At 42.9% G+C, this 24,448-nt stretch overlaps 1 long non-coding RNA gene across 4 annotated transcripts in view; it reads left to right on the top strand.

Annotated features, from left to right (window-relative positions):
- Positions 1-23,976, top strand: part of LOC118586605 — a 36,610-nt gene extending 12,634 nt beyond the window's left edge. For 2 of the 4 annotated variants that reach the window (XR_004945391.1, XR_004945388.1), the window contains 3 exons: positions 430-498; positions 14,215-14,276; positions 20,513-20,796. This is a non-coding gene — a long non-coding RNA (uncharacterized LOC118586605). Of the gene's footprint in view, positions 1-429; positions 499-14,214; positions 14,277-20,512; positions 20,797-23,239 lie in introns of those variants that run through there. The other 2 variants (XR_004945389.1, XR_004945390.1) reach the window with 2 other exon arrangements.
- Positions 23,977-24,448: the final 472 nt, after the last annotated feature.

Raw genomic sequence — 24,448 nt, 5'->3', positions numbered from 1 at the left:
GGCCTTGCTCCTAGTAGGCAACAACTCTACCATGAACCATATTCCAGCCCTGAGATTTTTTTTAGAAATTGAGAACTCTTAGGCTCTATTCCAGCCAGATTCACTGTCTCAGAAGCCTGGGGCAGTGTCCTCCATAGGATTCTGATGTGCACACAAGTTCTGAGGACTACTGACTGGTGTGCTGAATGCAAAATCACATGGTCCTGCCTCATTCTTCCCACTAAGACAAATACCACCTTCTAGGATAGCCTCAGCGCGGTGGCAGAGGTCCGCCGCTCAGACACATGTCATACAGACAGAAGGGAAAACTCCAGTGGATGAGCAGAGAGGAGAGAACAAGTTCCTCTCGCATCTCAAAGACCTCTCAGGTATCCTAGTCTCGTGTCTGTACTGGTGTCTACAAGGAGTTATGTCTTTGCTATCCTGCAGAGTCGACCTTGGGCAGTGGACCTACGTGATATCAGGCTGATATCTGACATATCTGACATATGGCATTTAGTAAGTACATAATTGTCTTTCAAGTTCTATTTAGGAAGTGTTATCATAGGAAATGTTGAAATAATTTAGGTTATTTCAGAACAGAAACTGCTTCTGTAATATAGTCCTCAACCTAATTTAACCCATTTAAGAAACTGACATTGCAGTGATTTTTTTTAACCACTCCATCAGCCTCACTCACTGGCTTTCAGTCTTTATTAGAGTCTGGGCTTCCACGGGTAGCTGAAGGAGGCTGGATGTGCTATTTGCTGCTAAGAGAAAACAATTGGCTCTTTGCTATAAAGAGGAACATTTGAGAGAGGCAGAGAGGGAAGTACCAGCATGTTTGCTAAGTGCCCATGCACATGTTTGTGGAAAGACAGACAATGGAATGGATGAGTTGAATTTGCTGACTCTTTTAAATGCCCTTCTTGACTTATATGCTAGGTGCTTAAGACGCACAGACATGTCTAAATTCAACCACGAGCCTACTGATTCCAGAATAATTCCAGAGGATGTTAAACTTTTTTTCCATTTTGTTCTGACACATGAAGCGTCTCACATTAGACACAGTTGTCTTTGTTTCATAAGAGCTCAAGGACAGGGACTGGGGGAGCCAAAGAACTGGGGGGCAATTTCTCCTTCCATCAGTTGTGTAGGTGAATAAAATTAGTCTGCAGTAAATATAAGCAGAAAGCGTTCTCTCAGCTCCCTAGAAGGAATCACAGGCACTCTTGTGCTGTCTTGCCCAGCAGCTATTCATTTGTACAGCATGGAAATCTATACACATTGACAGACAAGAAATTAAAGCAGCCATGTGAAACCAGACTCCGAACGTCTTGATTTCCTGTTTAAAATATTGCCTAACAGGCAGGAAAGAATGCACAGCTGTCATTTGTCAGTTAATGAAAATTTTACCTTCTGTAGTATGTACTGAAACTTAATAGCCAGGGTGTCTTTTTATATTTAGGAGGGGAAACTGAGAATTAGGAGAAAAAGTAGGCAGAACCTTTTCTTTTCAATGTGGAAAGATGGATTGAGGGTCACAGTTTCTGAAGTGCCAACCCACGGTCCCCTTGGCTCCAGAGCCTAAGCTCCATGACAAGGCAGGAATATCATGGAGAGAGGTGAGGCAGGAAGCTGCTCACCTCGTAGCAGATGGAGGGGAAGGAAAGGCTGCAGATATTATCCCCACTAAGTCCTCTGACTAGGCTCCACCTCCTAATAGCATCCATTAAGAATTCATCAATGACTGAATGAATCCACTGATGAACTTGACACCTTTACGGTCCAATTATCTCACAGCAATACCACCTATGGGAGGGCACTCTTTCAACAAATAAGTCTTTAAGGATATCTTATATCCATACCATTACATTCTGCCCATGTTTCCTAAAGAGCTGTGTCCATTTCATAATGAAAAGTGCATTGTCTGTCTCCATGAGTCCCCCAAGGCTCAGCAGCAGCAGCATTGCTCAAAAATCCAAGTTTAATGTCTCCTAACTCTTAGTCATGAGGCTCTGTAAAACAAAAGGTGAGTTACATGCTTGTAACATACAAGCATGAGATGGGAGACTTCTTCCCATCCCGAAGGGAAGAATGAGAAACTGGCAAGTCAAGATCAGACCAACCATGGAAAACATTAAATCTATCTTCACTTCTGATATCTAAGGCACATGCGGGAAGATGTGAGCTTCAAAGGCCTAAGGAAAAACCATTCCTATAGCCTTACTTGCAATCCCTTACAATGGCTACCCTCTTGGGCTGACCCTGCCCATCGCCTTCTGTGTTCTTTGACAGACTTTCCACATTCCTGACTTCTCCAACTTGCTGGAGTCTCTACTGCATCTTTAGCAATGTGGGGATAAACCACCACCTACCATATTGACCTCTAAGAAACTGCCTGCTTGGATCCTGGCCCAGACACACATCACAGGCCCCTCTAAGCCTTCTTTGAAATCTTTGTGGAGGTTTCTGGAAGCCCACAACTTCTGCTTTCTGGATTTGTGAAAAAACAGTATCACACAGGTGGCACCAAAGACTGCTAGCATTGGTACCATGCTAGCATTGGTAACTGCATCCCTTGGACCATGGCTATAGTGACCTTAGAATGCCTGGATTGCAGAGCATGAGAAAACGCTTTCCTAGAAAGCCCCTTGCAAGCAGGGCACTCTGGAGGTCTCTTCTCAAAACAAAGCTTTTGAAACGAGTTCCAAGTTTTATACCTAGAGTCTACAATGAGTAGTGTCTAGTCAATTCTTGAGATGACCTCCAGACATTGTTCCTTTTGTCTTAGGGCAATGTGTTTGCCTCATTTTTAATGGTAATAATTTCTTCAGCTAACAATACTTTTCTTAGTCCCAGCTTAAAATATATTATTGTGGGTGGATAGCAACTGTAAGTTTTTCAGAAATTTCCACTCTAGTTTTTTTTTGTGTGTGTGTGTGGGGGGGGATTCTAATCCTCACTATAAATCCTCATGAAAGCAGCTGGCAGTGCCCATACCATACTCTGAATGACGGGATTCCTCAAAATGGCCTCCACCAGATTAATTTGCCACCTGTAAACTCAGACTCCCACAAAATCTCAGGATATGAATAAACTGTGGACATGATTTTCTACAGAGTATAGCAAGAGTGGACTCTTAGTAGTCTAGTTTAGTTCAACTCCTAGTAGAGTCTTTGTTCCCATTGGAAAGCTCATGAGCCGTCATCATTGTCCACGTTTGTCAGAATTCTGTTCTTCTGAGCTAACACCAGAGCTCTCTGTGAAGCCCGACTGCATTCTAGCCCGTGTTTCCACGTCTTTTCCTGACTCCCCCGACCAGACAGTCACTGCAGCTTCTCAACCATATTGTCAGATAGTCAGGGCAGCAGTCCCACTTCTTATTAGTGACTTTTGTCACCATGGCAAAATCAATTAAGGGAGGAAAGCTCTCCTTTGGGTCCGTTTTCAGAATCTTGGTTGACCAGCTGGCTAACCATTGCTCTTAGGCCCCCTGCAAGGCAGAAATATGATGAATGGGCATGGTGGCAGAAAGCTTGCTCACGTTGTGGTGGATAGGAGGAAGAGAGGAAACATGGCCTTTTTGTTTTGTTCATTGTTATGTACATGTTTTAGTGTAGAAAGGTAGATTTCTGTGACATTTTCACTGTACTTTGTATTTACCCTCTTACAACCCTCTACCATCCATCTTCCCTCTTCCTGCTGGTTCCCCTCCTTACTACAGCAACCTGCTTCTGTTTCCATATTTGTGTGTGTGTGTGTGTGTGTGTGTGTGTGTGTGTGTGTGTGTGTGTGTGTATACACATTTCTACATGTAAGAGAAAATGTAATGTTTTGTTATTGTTAACCCTGCAACACTTGTCCTTTTGAATCTGGCTTATTTCACTTAATGTAGTGCTCTCCACTTCCTTCTTTTCCTGCAAATGGCATAATTTCATTCTTCTTCCCAGCTGAATGAGGTTTCATTAGGGACAAAACTTTTTTTGTTGCAGTGTTCATTTATGCATACCAGACCTGGTAAAGGCCTAACTAACACTGTGATTCAGCTTTGGCATTGATGCTTTGATGTTATAATGATAATGGTTCTCGCTTCATTTTCTGGACATCCTGACTAGCCACTCAAAGACTATGGCAACAGCTAATTAACCAGCCTTTCAGTTCTCAGTCTTCCCTCATCCCTAGTTCATGCAGTCTACCCCTGCTGGATCAGTTGTCCTAACACTTTTTGTGACTGTACTACCTTGAAGATGTATGGTATGACTATATGTGTAACGTTTATATGTGTGTTGTACAATCTCCCCAATAATGTTGGGGGTTTTCTATAAGAAGGATCACTCTGTATGCCAACTCTCAACTCTACTATGACCTACACCTTGGCTCCATATAGCTCCATTATTTCACAATTAAACCATACTCATCCCTGGAGTCACATCACTAACTGTGCTTCCTTTGTCTGCCTCACAGGATTTGAATGAAGTAGACTACAAGCCTGCAGGCCCAAGGAGAATTTCTTATTAGTTCGTTTGGTTGTCACCTCTCTTGGTTTGTGCCAATGACAGGTGGGGAAACACTAAGTTTTCCTCTACATATTAGCTTGGGCAGGAAGGAAAAATCTTTTCCGTTACTCTCATTGGTTTATGCTGAGCCTCTACTACAAAAGATGGGGAAAAGTTAGCAAATTTATTTCATGTTTTATCTTTTCAAAAGAAAAATCTGGGTTGGGGATTTAGCTCAGTGGTCGAGTGCTTGCTTAGCAAGCATAAGGCCCTGGGTTCAATTCTCAGCTCAAAAAAAAAAAAAAAAAAAAAAAGAAAGAAAAGAAAAGAAAGAAAGAAAAAGAAACAGAAAAATCTAAGGAAACAATCAAGCCTGAGAGTTTCATGTATGAAGTGGGTTTGATGAAGGGTAGATATTCTGAGAAGTGTACTAAGGCATAGTGTAATGACAGTGTAGCAAACAGGGAGAAATTTGATAAGACCTGTTTGTTTCAACTTCTTTCTGTGTCCCTACATCTCCAGAAAAAAGAATGTGACCTTTTCCTGGCTCTAATGAGGGAACTTCACGAGAACATCTTATTTTCCTCTTCCGGCACTCATTAGTTGCCTATGGTTCTTTGTGTAGAGTGAGAACCACTCAAATTTCCCCCCTTTTAGGTTAATATATCTGTTGTGGGATAATTTTTTTGTGCACTTTCTTCCAACACACCTTCTGATTGATTTAATAAAGAGCTAAATGGCCAGTAGCTAGGTGGGAGAGAATAGGCAGGACTTCTGGACAGAGATAGGAACTGTGGGAAGAAGAGAGGGGGGATTCACCAGCAAGACATACATGGAGTTGGATGTACAGAATGGAGGAGAGGTAATGAGCCATGTGGCAGAACATAGATGAATAGGAATGGGTTAATTTAAGTTATAAGAGCTAGTTGGGAACACGCCTAAGCTAAGGCCAAGCTTTCATAATTAATAAGCAGTCTCTGTGTTATTATTTGGGAGCTGGCTGTCCAAAAGCAATCCGACTACATATGTCCATTGACGTTGCTATTGTTTTGGTCTTGCTTATGCAGCCATTTCTAGGACAGACTCTTTCTCAGGGATGAGCCCCTTATTGGTAGTCCAGTGCAAAGTGATCAGTCTTGAAATCATATACACACAAACAGCAAAACAGAACCAGTGGAATCTATTTATACCTATTTGTGAATGCATATACACATATGTATGTATGTATATAATCAAAGAAAAAGAGGCTATCAACTTGAGAGTGAGGAGCATGGGGGAGCTTGAGAGAGGGTAAATTAAAGGGCCTGGAGGGAAGAAAGGAAGGGGGAAGTTTGGTTTAAATTTAAAAAAAGAAAAAGAAAGAAAGTTTTATGACCTCCTTCAGGAAAAAGAGTGGGGACACTTCCGTCTCTGTGTCTTCCTGAGGTTCCTTCAGCTTAAATAACTCAAGGTGCCTATAGTTGAAAGTTTTCTCTGGTCCTGAATTCCTCTGGTCTGTCATGCCCAGCAGTCCTGCAGCTACTTATAAAATAAAATAATCACTTAGAGGCTTAATATTATTTACAAACTCTGTGACATATGGCAGGCTTCTTGCTAGCTAGCTCTTATAACTTAACCCATTTTTATTAAGCTATAGGTTGTCACGTGGCCGTGGTTTACCACTACTTTCACATCTTGCTTCTCCTGGTTGCAGCTGGCGTCTCCTTCCTCTCCTTTCTCTTCTCGCTGTCTCTCTTGAATTTTCTCACCTGGCTCCATCCTGCCCTGCCATAGGCCAATGCAGCTTTATCTATCAACCAATCAGAGCAACACATATTCACAGCATACAGAAAGACATCCCACAGCAGGTGCCCTACTTGGAAATAGTGTGCCTTGACATCTTTAGCATCTGTTCTTTTAAATATCTTTCCCAGTTCCCAGGCTTGAAGGCTGCTTTGGATTTTGTTCTCCTGGACCTTGTATCACTCTTTTGTGAAAATCATAATGATCTTAGGTGTTTGCTATATGCACTGATATAGCACGAATCTTAAAAGTTCTCGCCAGTTCCTCAGCTGATCCTGTTTCCTCAGACTGGAAGCCTCTGTGTCCTCATCTGAATGGGTCTCAGCTGAACTGCTACTCAAAAGCCTAAAAGCTTAACCAGCCTAGTTCCTGGTTTTCACACCTTATATACTTTTCTGCTTTCTGCCATTACTTCCTGGGATTAAAGGCTCACTTCTTGTGATTAAAGGTGTGTGTCACCATGCCTGGCTGTTTCCAATGTGGCCTTGAACTCACAGAGATCCAGATGGATTTCTGCCTCTGGAATGCTAGGATTAAAGGCGTGAGTCCCCCCCCCCCCATTTTCTAGCCTCTGTATCTAGTGGCTGTTCTGTTCTCTGACCCCAGATAAGTTTATTAGGGTGCACAATATTTGGGGGAATACAATACCACCACACATTAATATGTAATTTCACCAAGTCTGAAGTTCTATCTTGTTTCCTGGTCTGCATCTCAAAGGCTTTGCCAGGCTATAGGAGGCAGTGAACTCTGAGAGTATCAAACAATGGGTGGGAGGGAGATCTTCCATGCTTTGTAGGAACCAGGAAAAGAGTCATTTAGGTTCTGCCAGCCTGGGTCATCACCACTATGTTCAGTATGATCTCAGTCAACCAGTAGATAGAATGCCCAGGAAATAAGATTTGGGCAAGTCTAGAAGACAGTTTAGAGCAAGTCAGCCTGGAGCGTAGGGACTTTAAGCCTGAGATATACAGGACAAAATGGATCTTTGTTCAAAGGCACCTCCTCTTAGAGATGTTATTCACCAAATGGATGATCTCAACTATTAGGTGTCTTAGCTTTACTACTACTGCGATGAAGCACCATGACCAAAAGCAAGTTGAGGAGGAAAGGGTTTATTTGGCTTATATTCCCACATCACAGTTCATCATCAAAGGAAGAAAGGACAAGACCTCAAACAGTATAGGAACCTGGAGTCAGAAGCTGATAAAGAGGCCATGGAAGGGTGCTTCAGAGTGGCTTGCTCTTCATGGCTTGCTTAGACTACTTTCTTATAGAACCACCAGTCCAGGGATGGCCCCATCCACAATGGGCTGGGCCCTCCCTCATCAATCACTAATTAAGAAAATGTCCTACAGGCTTGCCTACAACCACAAATTATGGAGGCATTTTCTCAATTGAGGTTCCCCCATCTCAGATGACTCCAACTTGGGTTAAGTTGACATAAAACTATCCAGTACATTATGCTCTCCTTTTCTCAAGCCCTTTAACATGTTTGATCAGTCTTCATCTTATTCATCCAAGGATGATGGGTTATTCATCTGTCTATTGTGGTATCCACCAGAAGGTAAGACCCAAGCCTTCGTTACATCGACAGAATCTATAAGAGCACCCAGTACATGGCAGATTCTCAGCAAGTATCCAGGCATCTCTGGTTCTTGATGCTGCTCTTCTCTCTAGCACTAATGAGTTAATAAACATAGTTTCTAGGACTTTGAACTAACAATAAAACTGCAATGAAACCAATGGCAACTGGGAAGTCTGTATGGCCTAGATACAAGAGGAAAGGTCTCCCCAGATGATTTATCTTCAGCCAATCACTGTTTAGAATGAGTCAAACCATAGCTTGTCTTCATTTTTTATTTCCTTATATTTATTGAGTTATTCAACTAATAAATTTTGAGTTCTACTGTATATTTGGACCATTCTGGGTGTTCAGAGGACACAAATATTTAATTCAATAATACTTCTTCCTTCAGATCACATATTTACACAACAAAGTGATGGGTTCTGAGACAGATCTTGGACAAACTACTAAGAAGAAATATACAGACAAATTTGGAGGGATGAGTAGGAATTGTCCAATAAACATCACTGTCTTCCAACTCTACACTGATCCCAGATTCTTTGAGTTCCCATCAACCTTGACTGCATCACCTGATTACAACCTCTTGCACTTTGCCCCAGTGGCCTGTGACCTGACCTTTGCACACAGCAAATGAAGCTATAACCTGGCTGGTGGTTGATAATAGCCTATCTTCCCCCATTTTTCTTGAGACAAGAAGTCTTAAACCTTTGGGAATATTGCTTAATATTAGTGTCTTGTATTTTTCTTTTTGTGAAAAGTGAGAACTTTAAACTGGATAATCCTTAAATTATTTTCTAGCTCTAAAATTTCATGAACGCGAACCAGGTGATGTGCTTGAGTACCACATGGCACCCATGTGAGACTCAAATGCAAGGTTGTTGATAGAATATCTTTTCACAATGCACAGTCTTGGGCAATCTCTGAATACCTGGTGAATTCTAGAAAGTTATGCAAAGCTTAATACATCATTAAGTACATTTTTAAGGAGTAATGTGATGTTTCTGGCTGATCTGGAACTCGTGATCCTTCTGCCTCAGTCTCTGTAGTGATGGGATTACAGATATGCACTGCCATGCCTGGCCCCACTGTTTGATGAGAGAGGTTTTTACAATGTAGCCAAGGCTAGGATTAGAACTCACTATGTAGCTCAGGCTGGTCTCAAAGTCATGGCTATCCTCCTCTTTGTGCCTCTCAAGTTTTGGATTTCGGACAAGAACTGTCAAGCATGGATTTAAAGCTTATTTCCTTAAGATTTTGTTAACTGTAAATACAAATAGCGTAATTCCTGGGAACTAGTACATTTCATTTGTAGATGTTGAAACATACATGCTCAGCTTTGCCACACTTTGGAAGTATAAAATTGTGGTCTGTTCAGGTCACTGTATCAGTCTGCTCTGGTCTAGCCAGTGGAAATCTATGCTTTAGAGCCACTTACAGGTATAAAGAGAACAGCCCTCAATAGATGGCTGGTGGTATGCCAAGCGCTTCCTCATGAATGATGCTGCCACAAGGAAGCCACTCACAATCCACAGAGATCTCTGCTGGCTCTCATGAAATATAGGCTACAGGCAACTTCATAATGTGGACACACTGTGATACTGTAACTTGCTTCAAAAGTATGGAACACAAGATCACATGACTGTGATCTTCTATTACTATTATGTGATGGGCTCTTCCTAAACCCCTACGTTCAATCTTTTTTTTTTTTTTCAGGCAAAGTAACATAAGTACAAATAATTAATTATTGATTTGACAACTGTTCTAGTCAAAACAGACTGTCATGTGTTGTTTTTCTTGTCCCATTTGGAATTTAAATTTGCTAATTATTTCAATTAAATCTGGGTCCCACAATATGTTTCTTGGACTCCATTTAGTTATTAGCAAGGAAATATGTTATTATACAGCTGAGTAAATTTATTGTTTTATAAACTTTGGTGTTTATTATTAAAGATTAAGAACCCTAGTGAGATAGTAATTTGGGGCTTTATTAAGACTATCCATTCCACTTTTTCTAGAAGTACTTTATTTTCCATCAAGTACAGTTTAAGGTAAAATGAGATATATAAAAATTTCACTTCTCAAATTAGGTATAAATGCTTTGTGAGGGTGCAGGGAGGTAGGTACTCTTAATACTGGTATAAGATGTAAACTGGGAGAATATTCCTGAGTGGCAGCTGAACAAAATCATTCCAGATTTAAGCTTTATAGAGTGTTAGATAAGGCTAAAATGCAGGAATAGGATGAGCCAGTTGGGGTAGTCTGAACAGAGTAAGGAGAGGTGCCTCCAAGACATATACACAGTTAAGAATCCAAGCAGGGTGAGAAGGGAGTAACAGCTGTCCACTATAGGGCATGAGAGCCAAGTTGAAATGGGGAAGTCATCCATGGAGTGTGGAGGTGCTTGGCAGGGTCCCAGAGTCAAGCCAGACAAAGAAGTCTTTAGGATTGGCCCAGAACAAGGCTCAAAACTACACAGAAGTCAGGCGAGGTGGCATGGGCTTATTGTCCCATTTCTGTAGTCAATTGTGAGAGGAAGTGTAGTGAGCCTATGAGTTCATGGAGAGCCTTAGTGACATAGTGATACCCTGTCTCAAGCAAGCAAGCAGAGAAGAAGGAAGCATATATAAGAATAGACATTTAAGGTTTCAAAGCCCTAAAAAATGATGTCTACACATAGTCAGTAGGAAAATGCTAGCTGAACTATACAGAAAATGATAGCATGCTGAAGGTTTTGATCACTTTAGTAAACAAATGGAGGATACTGTGAGATATGGTTCTTGTGGTTGGAGAATAAAGTGGTAGCCATTGGAAGGAGCCTAAAATAAACCTCATGCTTTTGAATTGGACTTGGGAATGTTGGCATGAACTCAGGATTTAAAATTTTTGCCAATAGTTATAGGAACAAGTAAATGTAGAATTTATATGTGTGTGCATGTGTTGTGTGACAAAACTTTTCCTGGGGAGATGCAACACACATGTTTAACTCACCCCAGATAGGGAGCCTACAACACACCAAAGTACTGATATATCAAAGTTCAGCTTGGTGAACTATGAGTTTTATTTGGGTTAGTTACAGAAATGGGAGAGGGATTACTTACAGAAGCAGAAATAACTCAAAGACAACTGCATTACTAAAGTCCACCCCAGTATGAGTGGCAGCTCACAAAAGCTGGGAACCTGGAGCTCACTGAACAGCATGCTCCTTGTTGGCGAGTGTTCCTTCTAAGTGACTCTAGTCTAAACCTCTTCTAGGCAGCTCCAGTGGTCTCTGTTTCTTCCAGGCAGCTCCACTGGTCTCTATTTCTTTCAGGTAGCTGGTCTCAGAGTCTTCTTTGCAGCTGAGTGTGGTTCCTCTGAGAGGGACTCTCAGCCTTTATAGCTTACTCTGGCAGAGAGGGGCCTAGTGAATCTAGTCAGTTTCAGGGACTTCCTTAAGCTATTTTGAGTTCTTTACCTTCCTGCTAAAGAAGTATCCCTGCAGCATGGACTATTTCAATCTTGGAGGAAACTTACACAACAGTGTGCAAGTGCATGTATGTGTGTGTACATCCATGTACACCTGTCTATTTATAGATTGACCATAGACCCACTCTCTCTGTTCACTAGGAACTCAGAAAACTCTGCAGTATTAGTAGCAATAAACATATCTAGTGTCTAGATTTTGGTTTATAAACAGCTTTCAGTACTAAAAGAGCCAAAGATCATTGTGCAAATGGTACCAGATCTAGGCAGGAAAAGTAGAAACCAAGCCTGAATTATCTTATTATGCCAAAAGCAAGAAGTGCTTAAAGATTGAAAGTAGTGTGTACCAAAACAATGGCAGCTTGGGTAGGATGAACAGGTGTGGGGTAATCAGTGAATCAAAATAAGTTATGGGGTGGAGAGATGGCGATGTGGCTAAGAGCCCTTGTAACTCTTGCAGAGGACTCGAGGTCAGTTCTCAGCACCCACAGAGCTACTTACAACTTCCTGTAGCCCCAGTTCTAGGGGATCCAATGCCTTCTTCTGACCTCCTGAGGCTCTTTCATGCACATGGTGCCCATAAACTTACTCGAGCATATACACACACATACCCACACCAATAATAAATAAATATAAAAATAATTTATGATGCTAATGAATTATAGCCTACTGAATCCAAGTGTTTGTAATGATATGAATGAACAAATGAATGAATTTGAAATTTGAAGAAAAATGGAATAATGTATGGCTCCAAAATACCTTCCCACAAAATCCTTATTATTGAAAGGGGGAAGAGCTGCTTTACAGTAGAGACATGATCAACTCCCTTAAAAGGCAGAGCCAGCAGAGTGACCGACAGCACAGGCTGGATCACGTACCACCTGATAGGACATAATGACAGCAGCAGCATGGCATCTGTGACGTGTGCAAAGCTGCACCCTGAATCCAATTACAGGGAAATAGTGTGTGAACCCCGGTCCAGAGACTATCAAATACCTGACCTTCGAAGCAGCAAAGTCACATGGGTAAGGAAGGCCTGAGGAACTCCTTCAGCCTAAACAAGACTGAAGAGAAAATTAACTGCACCCTGTGACTCCCACCCGGATCCTTTAGATATTTGGGCCATTTGAATCAATTGATAAATCTGAATGGGATCGGAGATGAATGGTGTGCCAGGGTTAACTTCCTCATTCTGATGGCTGTGTTTGTGGATAGAAAGGAGAATGCCTTATAAAATACTTAGGGGCCTGAGCTGAAGCATCATGTCAGCCACTCACTTTCATATGGCTTAGGATAAAATTATTTATTCTTACAGCTTTTCTGTGAGTCTGAATTTGTTTTATAATACAAAGCTTTAAAATGTATTCACAGGATTGGGGATTTAGCTCAGTGGTAGAGCACTTGCCTAGCAAGCGCAAGGCCCTGGGTTCGATCCTCAGCTCAAAAAAAAAAAAGAAAAATGTGTACTCAGACTCTGCTTTTAGGAGATTACAAATAAATGCTTTTATGCTATATTCTCTCATATATGCAAAGGGTCATATGTACAATAATGTTCAATGGACACAATTGTTGCAAGATAGTACATAGTAAGGACTCTGTAAACCTAACCTCATTACTGCTACCATTTTCCATGACACAGTATCCAGTAAGTTTACAGAAACTGTGGGGAGAAGCAGGCATCTTCTAGGGGTACATATCCTAAATCTATTTCTGTGCCCAGGAGCTGAGGGTCACTCTCACTAACTAAGGTACAGAGCGAAAAGCCAGGATGCTGTCTAACCCGAAGCTGCTGAGCACTGTGCAATAAATCCTGAGGCAGCTTCCAGAAAACTGGATTTAGTTGCCAGCACATATGGAATCAGAGATTCCATACATTTCTGATTGTTTGTGTGCCAATCAAAGACTGTGTTCTCTGGGTCATCTCTGGGTTACTGTGTGTGTATGTGTGTGTGTGAGAGGGGGGGGGCATGTGTGTGATGTGCATGCATTCATGTTTACATGTATGGGAACAAATGTGTGTGGTAGTGGGAATGGACATGTATGTGTTCTCATTTGGAGACCCAAGGTTGACCCAAGGTTGAAGAAGTCTTCCTTAGTTATTCTCCATTTTATTCACTGAATCAGGGCCCCTCAGTTGAACACAGTGCTCACCAATAGGCTGGTCTGGCTAGCCAGCTTGCTCTAAAGATTTCTTGTCTCTTCCTCCCCGCACTGGAAATATAGGCAGCCACAGGGCCTGCTTTGTGTTGGTTCTGGTGATCCAAACATTGGTCCTTCTTGGGCTAGGCAGTCAGAAGATGGCTGCAATTTGAAGTATTAAAATTGTATCTCTCACCATCACACAAGGATTGCTGATGCCTTTCATATTGATGTTTGGACTGCATAAACATTCCATATATCCCTGCTTGGCCTCGACTCTGGGTAGAGATGCCAGATGTGCCTACCCACTAGGTGGAAAACCAAAACACTCCCATACATTGCTCAAGGTGCCCAGGGAGACAAGGTTGGACCTAGATAGGGTTCTGCTCCTTCAGAGAGGAAACCTACTTTTGGAAGTCAATGTATTTTTAATACACTACACTGAAATAACCAGAAATTGCATTAGTTTTTGAGTTTCCTCTGGAATCCACAGCATATGGTTTTATAATATGCAAAATTTAAAATAATCATCATTTCTAACAATAAAGTATTGATTTAAACAATCGTGGCATAGTTCTAGGGCAGAATACTGTATGGAAGTTACATCTCCAGGGCAAACTCACTCTCAGAATGTTGGGCTCTAGCCCAACTGCTGGGGAAGCTAGGTGGGCAGTAAGGCGTGGGGTGACCAAGAGTATCAAGTGTGTTATTTCTAGGTCAACACAGTTAAAAGTCCGGTTTCATGTGCCATCTCTTACTTCCCCTCAGCGGCTGAAGTAACATGGCCTTGAATGGAAGCATCTTGGGTTCCTGAGTCACTGCTTGGAGAGGTAAGGGACAGTCACCTTGTCCACAATAGCATTTGCATTATCATGGAAAGCAAAAACAAACTATTTTTTATTATCTTCTTCTTTATATGTGAATGGTGTACATGTTTGTATGCATGTTTGCATGTATGGGGATATACATGTGTGTAGCATGTGGTGTGTGTGTGTGAGAGAGGGGAGGGGTGTGTGTATGCCTTAGGCTGATGTTGGGACTCTTCTAGATTGCTCTCCCACTTTATGTTTTGAAGCAAAGTCTCTCAGTCAAAGCCAGAGTCTCCTTATACAAAGGGCTTTACTAGCCAACTCACCTTTAGGATCCCGCCTGCATCTTGTGAGACTGGAATTACATAGGGGTGGGTCACCACACCCACCCGCATGGCCACAGCTTCTGGGAGATCTGAACTCTTGTCGTCCTGGCTTGGGGGCAATTGCTTTAACTGCCGAGCCATCTCCCCTGCCCCCAAACCGAACACAACGTTTAGCCTCCAAGATGCCAAGGCTTATTTGTTCCTCCTGTGTAGTCTCTCCAGGCTGATACATTCAGACTTACAAAGGGTTAGGTCCAAAGACAACCAAATGTGGACAGAAGACACGTTTCAGTGGTGGGCTTACGAGTGATTTATTTACAGCATGCATTTGGACGAAGATGTACTGAGCCCATCAGCTCCAGCACTGTAAAATGGGATCCAGTGATGAGGGTGGCGTTATCTTTACCCGGGGGAGGCTCATAATTCTTTCACCGCAGAAGACAGTGCGGGTAGAATACTCTTCAGGCAAACGCTGAAAAATTAAATAAAACAAAAGAAGGTTTTAAACATTGAGAGGGGAGAATCCCACATTGTGGCCCCCCAAAGAAAGAGAAAGACCCGGGCCCTCCCCTTCATGCACCTCTGACAGAATGTATTTCATAGAGCTGCAGGATTCCAAAGCTGCAGGATGCTGGGTCGTGGTGGAGCAAACCCCGTGGTGAACATCGTTTGAGGAAAAAGAGATTTCATTAGATTTTTAGACCCTCCCCACCCCAAAGCGTCGCCTGTGTTTAGGACTCGCTGCCTGTAATCTTTCCGCTCTATTTGCTGCATGAGCGTTCATTATTTTAGATCAAAGAGAACAGAGGAAGCCGCTCATACTCTTCCCCAGTGTCTCTCTCATTAGAAGTAATTATTTCCGCAGTTCAGTCCTCTTTGTTCACAGTCGCGTCCAGTGAGGAAGCGGGTCTTAAGAAACCCAATTATGTGTGAGGCAGTTTCAGAATCCGATAAAAGGGCTGGGGGCTGGGGCTGGGGCTTCAGAGCGGCCTGGTGGGGAGGAACTTCGCATCACTCCGCCACATTAAGAATTCCGCTCCCTGGGATTAGCTTGGAAAGCACTTGGCCTTAAATAGAGAAATTTTCTAGTTTTAATGTCTAAAGCTGAAAATAATGAATTTCATTAAAAACGAATGAACTCATTTTCAGTATTACTTTACAGCATATGATTTAATTACTGCACCAGCCACTGAAGAATCACAATTCATTCTGGGAAATGTTTTGGTAATACTGTGCAGCTATGGATTTTTTTGCTTGCTTTATTTAATGAATCTGTAAGAGACATAAATGATTCCTTCAGACTGAGGGATTTGATTCCCAGTTCACAGTGGAACAAATATATCGATTATTATCAACCCATCAACCATGCCCAATTAAAGGTTTCTATACAAATAATTTCGAGGAAGGGACCCTAGAATCTAGCCTAACATAATTTATGCTACTTCTTATTTATTTGTAGAAAATGAAATAGGAATTTTTTTTAAAAGAGCTTTGTGTCTTGAAGACAAAACATGTATTTAAAATTAAAAAAAAAAAAAAAACCAGAGAGGAGAATGTGGACCCTGTGCAGGGATCTGAGGCCCAGAAGGCACTGGGCTGAGTCCATGTTCCGTGTTCTGTACTGACTGCGCCTTTTCATGATTGTTAGAGACATACATGCTTTGTGGTGCTGTTCACACACACCTGGAGAACAGCCCTAGCTTTCATCCATTGCTTGTGACTATGACAACCTTCAACGGCCAATCTCAGGCCCCACCTTCTCCAGAGGAAGGGGATGGCGTGAGTCTGGCTCTTTTCTACTTTTTAATGTTTTACTATTACTTCAAGTTTATTATTTTCAAGACCACAGGCTGTAAGTTTGAAACATAAGGGGAGATTCAGTCCAAAGATAGCTGAACCGGTAAATAGATGATGCCACTTAGCATCAGGAATACTTAAATGTCCCTTTCAAGAACAAGCACAGGCAGGTGCCAGAGTCAACACAATAAAAAACACAAATGAGCATGAAGAAATGATACAGCCATATAACATATGCACACCATGACATTCTGCTGGTCCACTGAGTAATGTATTTTAACAAAAGATAAACACCTGTACGATCCACCTAAACATCATAAAATGAGCAGGCATGTATTACACCCAAATTCTGTGGGCATAAGTTACAGGCACTTCATTTTCCCAGGGTTTTCTTAAAAATATTCTGAAAGCATTTCAAACATCTGTTTGTTCCCTCAGTGCAAAGGACGGTTAGATCAGTTTATGCACGGTGCTTCAAATGGATGAGGGTTCGAGTGAACCGTCCCACTTACTAAAAGTACAAAAAAAAGTTGATAGACAAGAAAGTCACTTAGATTTGCTGTGTGAAGCAGGTTTTAAACATCTAAATGATGTGTGGAAAGGCCATGGGGAGGGACCACCATTTCAGGATGAAATGAATTAGAATATTTTAGTATTTATTTATAGGTCAAGCAGTAAATTACTCTGGTTAAGACAAATAAAGATCGCCTTGACGTGGTGACCCCAGGGAATTTTAATTAGTCCTGTGGGTACTTTTTCCCCCAAACACTGTGGTATCCAATACCTTATGTCATTCAGCACGTCATGTCAAGAAAATCAGATTATTGTACAGTGTTCAGCCTCTTCACACTCTAGTCTGAACCCCACTTTTCTTCTAGGTCAGCTTAACAAAAAATGAGCTTCTAATACAAGAAGAATTCTAATTACTTGGCAAGCTTTTTTCCTACCAACTGAAAAGCTAGCAAACATTTTGTTAGCTTGCTGCTCATATAGGTAAAAATGATTAAGACAGGAGATGAACTGTTTTAAGTCAAAAAATAAATATATACAATACAAGCCCCTTTCCATTGGCGTTTGAGAATAAGCCTCTCCCAGACTGAAAAGAACAGCGCTACAGCGAAGGCCGGAAGTCGCCTTACCCTGGACTGATGGGCATCTTTTTTGTTCTTTTGTTTTGTTTTGTTTTGTTTTGTTTTGTTGCTGTTGTTTGTTTGTTTTTTTGGTTTTTCAAGACAGGGTTTCTCTGTGTAGCTTTGCGCCTTTCCTGGAACTCACTTGGTAGCCCAGGCTGGCCTTGAACTCACAGAGATTTGCCTGGCTCTGCCTTGATGGACATGTTTTAAGTGATTAAATTCTCTCCACTCTCCAGGATTAAAATGAATATTTATCAACCTCGTTTCTAAGAAGCCGGTTTTGCAAATAGCAAACACATGGAAAGGTGTATGATGACCTAAAGGCATTTAAATCCAGAAGGAAATATTTTTTTAAATATACTTCCCTGGCTGAGGAGATGGCTCAGTGGTGTTTGCTGTGCAAGCATGAGGACCTGAATCCAGATCCCTAACATTCAGGAAAAAGGCAGCTATAATAGCATGCATCTGTAACCCCAGTGTTCTAGGGAAACAAAAGAGGAGAGATGGGAAAAGCCTTGGAAAGTAAGGGACCAACTATCCTGCAGTACACAGTGGTGAACTACAGGAGACCCTGTCTCAAGCAAGGTAAAAAGACGAAGACTGTCATCCGAGGTATCTTTGAACCCTGCACTTGTGCTATGGCATGAGTATACACACACACACACACACACACACACACACACACACACACACACACGCGCGCGCGCGCGCGCGTCATGAAGATAGGAAAAAGTATATGTAAATCTATTTCACATATGAGGCTGTGGCCTCCATAGGCTCATGGGGAGTAGTATTATTTGAAAGGATTAGGACCTGTGTCCTTGTTGGAATAGGTGTGGCTTAGTTGGAGGAAGTGTGTCACTGGGGCGGGCTTTGAGGTCTCAGATGCTCCAGCCAGGCCCAGTGTCACTCTCTCTTCCTGCTGCCTGCTGATCCAGATGTAGCACTCTCAGCTACCTCTCCAGCAGCATGTTACCCTGCATATCACTATGCTTCCCACCATGAGGATAATGGACTAAATCAGTGTGGTCATGGCATCTCTTCACAGTGGCTTTCATGTTTGCATTTAAATTTGAACCTGATGGTTCAGTCAAGGGCATCTTTTTTTTTTTTTTTTTTTTTTTTTTTTTTAAAGTGGAACAATTGAGCTGTGCATGATATTCTCTTTGTGGCTAAAGATCAAGTTAGACTGGAGTGCAGCACAGTGGTAGAGTGCTTGAGGCCCTGGGTTCAATCCCCAGTACTGCAAACCCCCATAAAACACACAGAGCTTCAACTAGCCAATATGCATTGGCCATAAGAAAAGCAGTATGCTCCTCCCTTTCCCTCTTTAAAACCAGAGGAGAACACTGTGAACCTTAAGAACCCCACAGCATAATTCTAGAACAAAGGTAGTGCTGCCTGATACTGCTTCCCCTAAATTGCAGGAGGAATTTAGCTTGGGGGCTGTGGCTTTACAAATCAATGTGGCAAAATACTTGCAGCAAACGCAGGCCAGAGCAGGGGCCAAGTGAGAATGTCTGATGGCATTACTACTTTTAGAGGAAGACAAAAAATATTTGCAATAGATTTTTTTTAAGCTATACTTTGTTTTTGGTTTTAGAAATTAGTCATGCTGACAGGTGCATATTTAGTATTAGTATTATTATTAATTATGTGTGTGGGTGTTTTGCCTGTATGTATATATACCATGTACATGCAGAGCCTACAGAGGCCAAAAGAAGGCATCAGATCCTCTGGAACTGGAGTTACAGATAGTTGTGAACCACATACAGGATGCTAGGAATCCATCAAGACCCTCTAGAAGAGCAGGTAGTGTGCTGGGTCATCTTTTCTAGTCCCTGACTGGTAGTTTTGGTGCATGTGGTAAATACCAGTGTTCAGGAAGATATTGTATTGCAGTCAAAGGACAAGAGAAGTCTTTACACTTTGGATCACTCCCAACAGCCAATCCTAAGTCCTCTTATTCTTGAAGACTCATCCTCTGCTTTCTGTCACTCAGATTCCCTCTTGCCCATCCAGGCATACCTTCCTAAACACTAAACACTGGAGTTAGAAAAATTGCTTGGGTTGGCCTGTGTATTGGAAATAGCAGTAGAAGTGTTGAACGGATCCCCAAACTTACCTTTTCCTTTGGAGTCTTTTGTCTGGGAAAGGCTGGAACCGATCATTCCGTTTAAAGCAATCAGGAGAGGGGTTTGAGGAGACGGCTCAGCAACTGAGAGCACTTGCTGCTCTTCAAGAGGACCCAATTCAGTTCCCAACAAATCTCCGTAACTCCAATTCCAGACGACCTGATGCCCTCTGCTGGCCTCCTCGGGCACCTGCAAACATCTGCTGCACATACATATACTCCATGCACACACATACACACACAAAAAATCGGTTTTTAAAGTGGGAGGATCATAAAAATCCCCTTTTGATAAATGCTTTCTCAGATAGAGAGGTCAGGCCTTGGAGCTCTAACCCTCGGTGGCAGAGCTGGTCTTGGTGTTCTGGTGGCAGTGCTGGTGGCACATCTTCGGTCTGACGCATGCTTCCTCACAAGCCTTTGTTTTAGCGGTCAGTCATTGTTCTGGCAGAGCCCTGTCGGCTGAAGGAGGAGGATTTTCATCGTTGCCCTTTGCAATGTGGCAAAGTCATTTTGCCCCTTGAGCTGTTCCTGCAGCTGGCTTTCTGCTTGTGCAACTCGCCCAGGTGTCCCTGTGCCTGCTGGTTTGGGTCAGAGGCCCCAGCTGGTGGTGGGATTATCTCCGGGCTCACCATTCAAGGGGGATCAATGTCCTCTATTAATTCTTGGTTAAGTGAAAACCCGAGACATTCTAATTCTTTGAAAGGCTCCCCACAGTACTTTGTGACACAGAATGCCAAAAGGTGGACGAGCGAAGACCACCAGTCTTCAGGAAGGTTCCATAGAACCTTCCTTGTGGTGCAGACCCAAATCCATCCACGTCTTTTCGGTGTCGATGCAGATTTAGTCACTTTCCATTTTTCCTCACAGGATACAACCCACAGTTTTCTTTTGGAAGGCGGTGCCAAGGCTGAAGGCAAGATCAGACATGGCTCTTTTCTCCAGTGTACAGCATAACAAAAACATGGCAACAGCAAAAGCATCTCTGTCAAGCGTTCTCCATCAGTGGTCAGTAGCACTCCACACTCTTCCAGAAGATTCCAAGATTACTTACAGCCAGCAATCCAGGTTCCGGTGTGTCACCAGAAAAAAAGCCATCTGTTGGTTTTTGCGGCGCTCTTACCTTGCAAGGAAACGTCACGAAACATGACAGAATCCACTAACAAGAGTTTTTTGTTTGTTTGCTTTTGTTTTTGTTTAAGATTAAAGGCATGCGCCACCACCACCCAGCTTTTTTTTTTTTAAATAGATTTATTTATTATGTATACAGAAGAGGGCACCAGATCTCATTACAGATGGTTGTGAGCCACCATGTGGGTGCTGGGAAATGAACTCAGGACCTCTGGAAGGGCAGTAGGTGCTCTTAACCTCTGAGTCATCTCTCCAGCCCGAGTTTTATTAAGATAAGGGAGAGGGACAGATGTGCACAGGCCTGTGAAAAGACATCTGAGTGAAGTGGACCGGGAATCATGGTTCCAGCTTATAAAGGCTGAGGGCGCCTGCGCACACAGGCCCATGTGGCTATTCCACGCATGCGCGTAGATCACATGGTTGCACTGCATGCTTTATGCAACCACACACACACAGCCACAGGGTCCTGGTCACGACAAACGTTTTGACCCAGAAATGACTAGGCGGAAGTGACCAGGTCCTGCCAGGCATGCATGACCATGCCCAACTGTGGGGGCGTGTTGTGAATCCATATCACCATCTGCTGAACTTAAACTGTCAAAATTTGCAACATGTGGGCCTTGTTTACAGCCCTTGGGAGCTTAGCTACAGAGGCCCTGGTTGGTGCAGACTGCTGGAATCCCGAGATCTGAGTAGAGGAAGAGCCAGGCTCCACTAGTGAGGACATGGTTGACTTGTTTGTCACCACACTTCTGCTGCCTGAGTAGTCCCTGCCTCCTAGAAATGACCTCATAGTCACTTAATGAATGAGTAAACATCAAGTAAGTGAGGATACAGGGGTTTTTATTGTTGTTATAGTCTTCTGATATGTCGTTGAAACTATATAGAAAAAAATGAAAGAAACAGAAACAATTGCATATATAAAAAATACACAACTTCTTTTTCTTGTTTGTGTTTGTGTGTGCTGCATATATGTGTGTGTGCCATGCGTGCCCATGCACACACACAGAGGGCAACAGCAGGTGTCTTCCTCTATGCTCTTGACTTTATTTCTTGAGACAGTCCCTCATTGAAAACTGGAGCTCATCAGTTGGCCAGACTGCAGGCAGGAAGCCCCAGGAATCCTGTGCCTCTGCCTCCCAGCAATGGCTGTATATGCCTGTGTCACCACACTTGGCTTTTCCCATGGGTGCTGGGGACCCCCGACTCAAGTCCTCATGCATACATAGCAAGCGCCTCACTCACTGAGTCATCTCCCAAGCCCCCAAGTATTTAACTCCTAACATAAAAAATCTACATCAAGAGGGGAAAAATATACTTGCAACTATTTAAAAGGAAAAAGATTACAAACATGGCCCCGATTCTACAAAGAATTTTTTTTTTTCAAATCAATGGAAAACACTGGGGAAAAAAAATATCAAAGCACTTCACCGGCTGCTTGATAAAAGAAGAAACCCACACGGTTAATTTCTAAAGGGGACGGGGAGACAATAGAGGCATGCAAATGAAAACAGCATGAACTGTTACTCAGACCAATCAGATCAGGACATTATGTACGGCGGCAATCCAGAAATATGGATCAAATTTCACGCTGAGCTGATTAGTTGATGTAGCCATTCTGCTTCTAGTCATTTGGCCTTAATTTTATCTTTATCTTAATTTAAATATTTGATTTAATCTTGAAATAATTACTTAGGCCTATGCATTTAGAAGAAACTAATAACGCGAACCACAGGGGAGCTGTCTGCTTGCATCAATCATCCGCGTCGTTGCTTTTGCCTGTCATCCTGAGGTTTCTCTTCTTCTATTCCTGGTTCTTCTTTCTTCCTCTGGCCACAAATAAGGAGAGAGCGCTAATTGCAAACACTGATGAATGGTGGTGGAGGATGGTGGGTTAGTTGCTGTTTACATTCCTTTAATCATGCTAATAATGCATGTTTACATTTCCACATTCTGTGGGAAAATTGGACCCGTCAGCACCCCTTCACTGCGATCCGGTCTAATAAGAGATCTCTTCCTTTAGTGGCGAAGAGAGCCCCACCCCCACACAAATTGTGCTGGTAATGCCCTCTTACACCCAGCCAGATGGGAGAGAAATAAACTCCCTGGAATCCAAGCCCAGGCCGTACATGGATCATGACCCTTTTCTAACTTTGGAATGCAGTAGGTAATTTTCTGTTTCCGGTTACATTTTGTGCTTGTCAGCCAGGCAGAAGTACCTGACACACTCTCTCTTTTTATATAGATAGGGTCCTAGGGTCTCACTGTGTGGCCAGGCTGGCTTCAAGCTCAGGATCCTCTTGTCTCAGCCTCCCAAGCCGCTGGAATTACAGGCATGTGCCCCCGTCCTTGGCCTTGCACTCACTGTCCGGAGGCTCTACATTTTTGTTTTTCACAGATGGCCATGTAAGTTGCGTGATGAGTCCTGCTGAGGCGTTTTTTCTGTTTTGTCTTGTCTCTTTTCAGGAGGCTGCCTTTCCTTTGTGTCCTTTCGGTCAGCGTTCTTAACCTCTGAGGAGCGTGCATGGACGTGAGTAGTAGCTGAGTTCAGGTCCACAGCCAGACAACATGCCAAGCTCTGTTCTGAGCATCCTGACCTGACAACAAACAGCCTTTCACCACCTCTCTTCTACAACGTGGGACTAGCTAAGAAAGGTTTTCCAGGGTCATACCACCGAGTACTGGGAAGCCAGCGGTCAGCCACTCCACTGGCTCCCACAGCCTGGACTCGGTCCACACTGTTCCTCCAACACCCCTCTGAGGCTATGAAAAATGTAAACTTCAGACACCGTGTTACTAATTGTTCAAATGAAGCTAGCAAAGACCACCTCCGTGGTCCCCAAACATTCTTAGCTTTATCCCCATTCTCTTTTTTAAACACAGTTCATTCCATGTACCACCAGATTTCATGTGCTCTTTTCCTGCGTACCTCCAGAGTTTGACATCTTGACCCCTTCACTGTGGTCAGTCTGGCCCCAGCCACTGCCCTCCTTCCATGGACCGCCCTGGCCTCTGTGGAACTAGGTCACCTTTCACCTGTAGGTACCATTGCATCTTCTGTCTTTCCAATGCTTCCCATCTCATTCAAAGAAAAGTCCTTACTGCCTAGGGCCAGCACAACCATGTATGGCATGGCCCCAAGCCCCATGTGTGGGGATATTTTATTTGTGCTGACATGTGATTTTATTTGTATGTTAATAAATAAAGTTTGCCTGGAGATCAGAGGACATAGCCAGCCATAAACAGAAGTCAGGTGGTGGTGGCGCACACCTTTAATTCCGATCACGTGGTAGGCAGAGTCTCTGTGTGTTCAAGGACACAGCCAAGCGTGGTGATACACGCCTTTAATCCCAGTACCAACCACAGAGACCTGGAGGTCTGTACAGACAGACAGGAAATGACAAGGAAGTGAGGTAGCTGTGCTAAGAGCCAATGAGAAGGCAGAACAGCAAGGTAATAAAGGCACAGGTTAGACCGGAAGAAGCTGGTTCTTTGGGGAAGCTATGGTGGCAGCGTGGTGAGCTGAGGTTAGTTGGCGGCTATTGCTCTGATCTCTATAGCTTGCACCCCTGTATTTGGCTCTGTGTTTCTTGTTTAATAAGACCGTTTAGAAATTCGTCTACACCCATGCTCTTCCTAAACTCTTCTATTCTTATCTCATTAGTTATTTCTTTC

The sequence above is a fragment of the Onychomys torridus genome, chromosome 7, assembly GCF_903995425.1.
Source record: "Onychomys torridus chromosome 7, mOncTor1.1, whole genome shotgun sequence".
NCBI lineage: Eukaryota > Metazoa > Chordata > Mammalia > Rodentia > Cricetidae > Onychomys > Onychomys torridus.
This window is presented reverse-complemented; position numbering and strand designations above follow the sequence as displayed.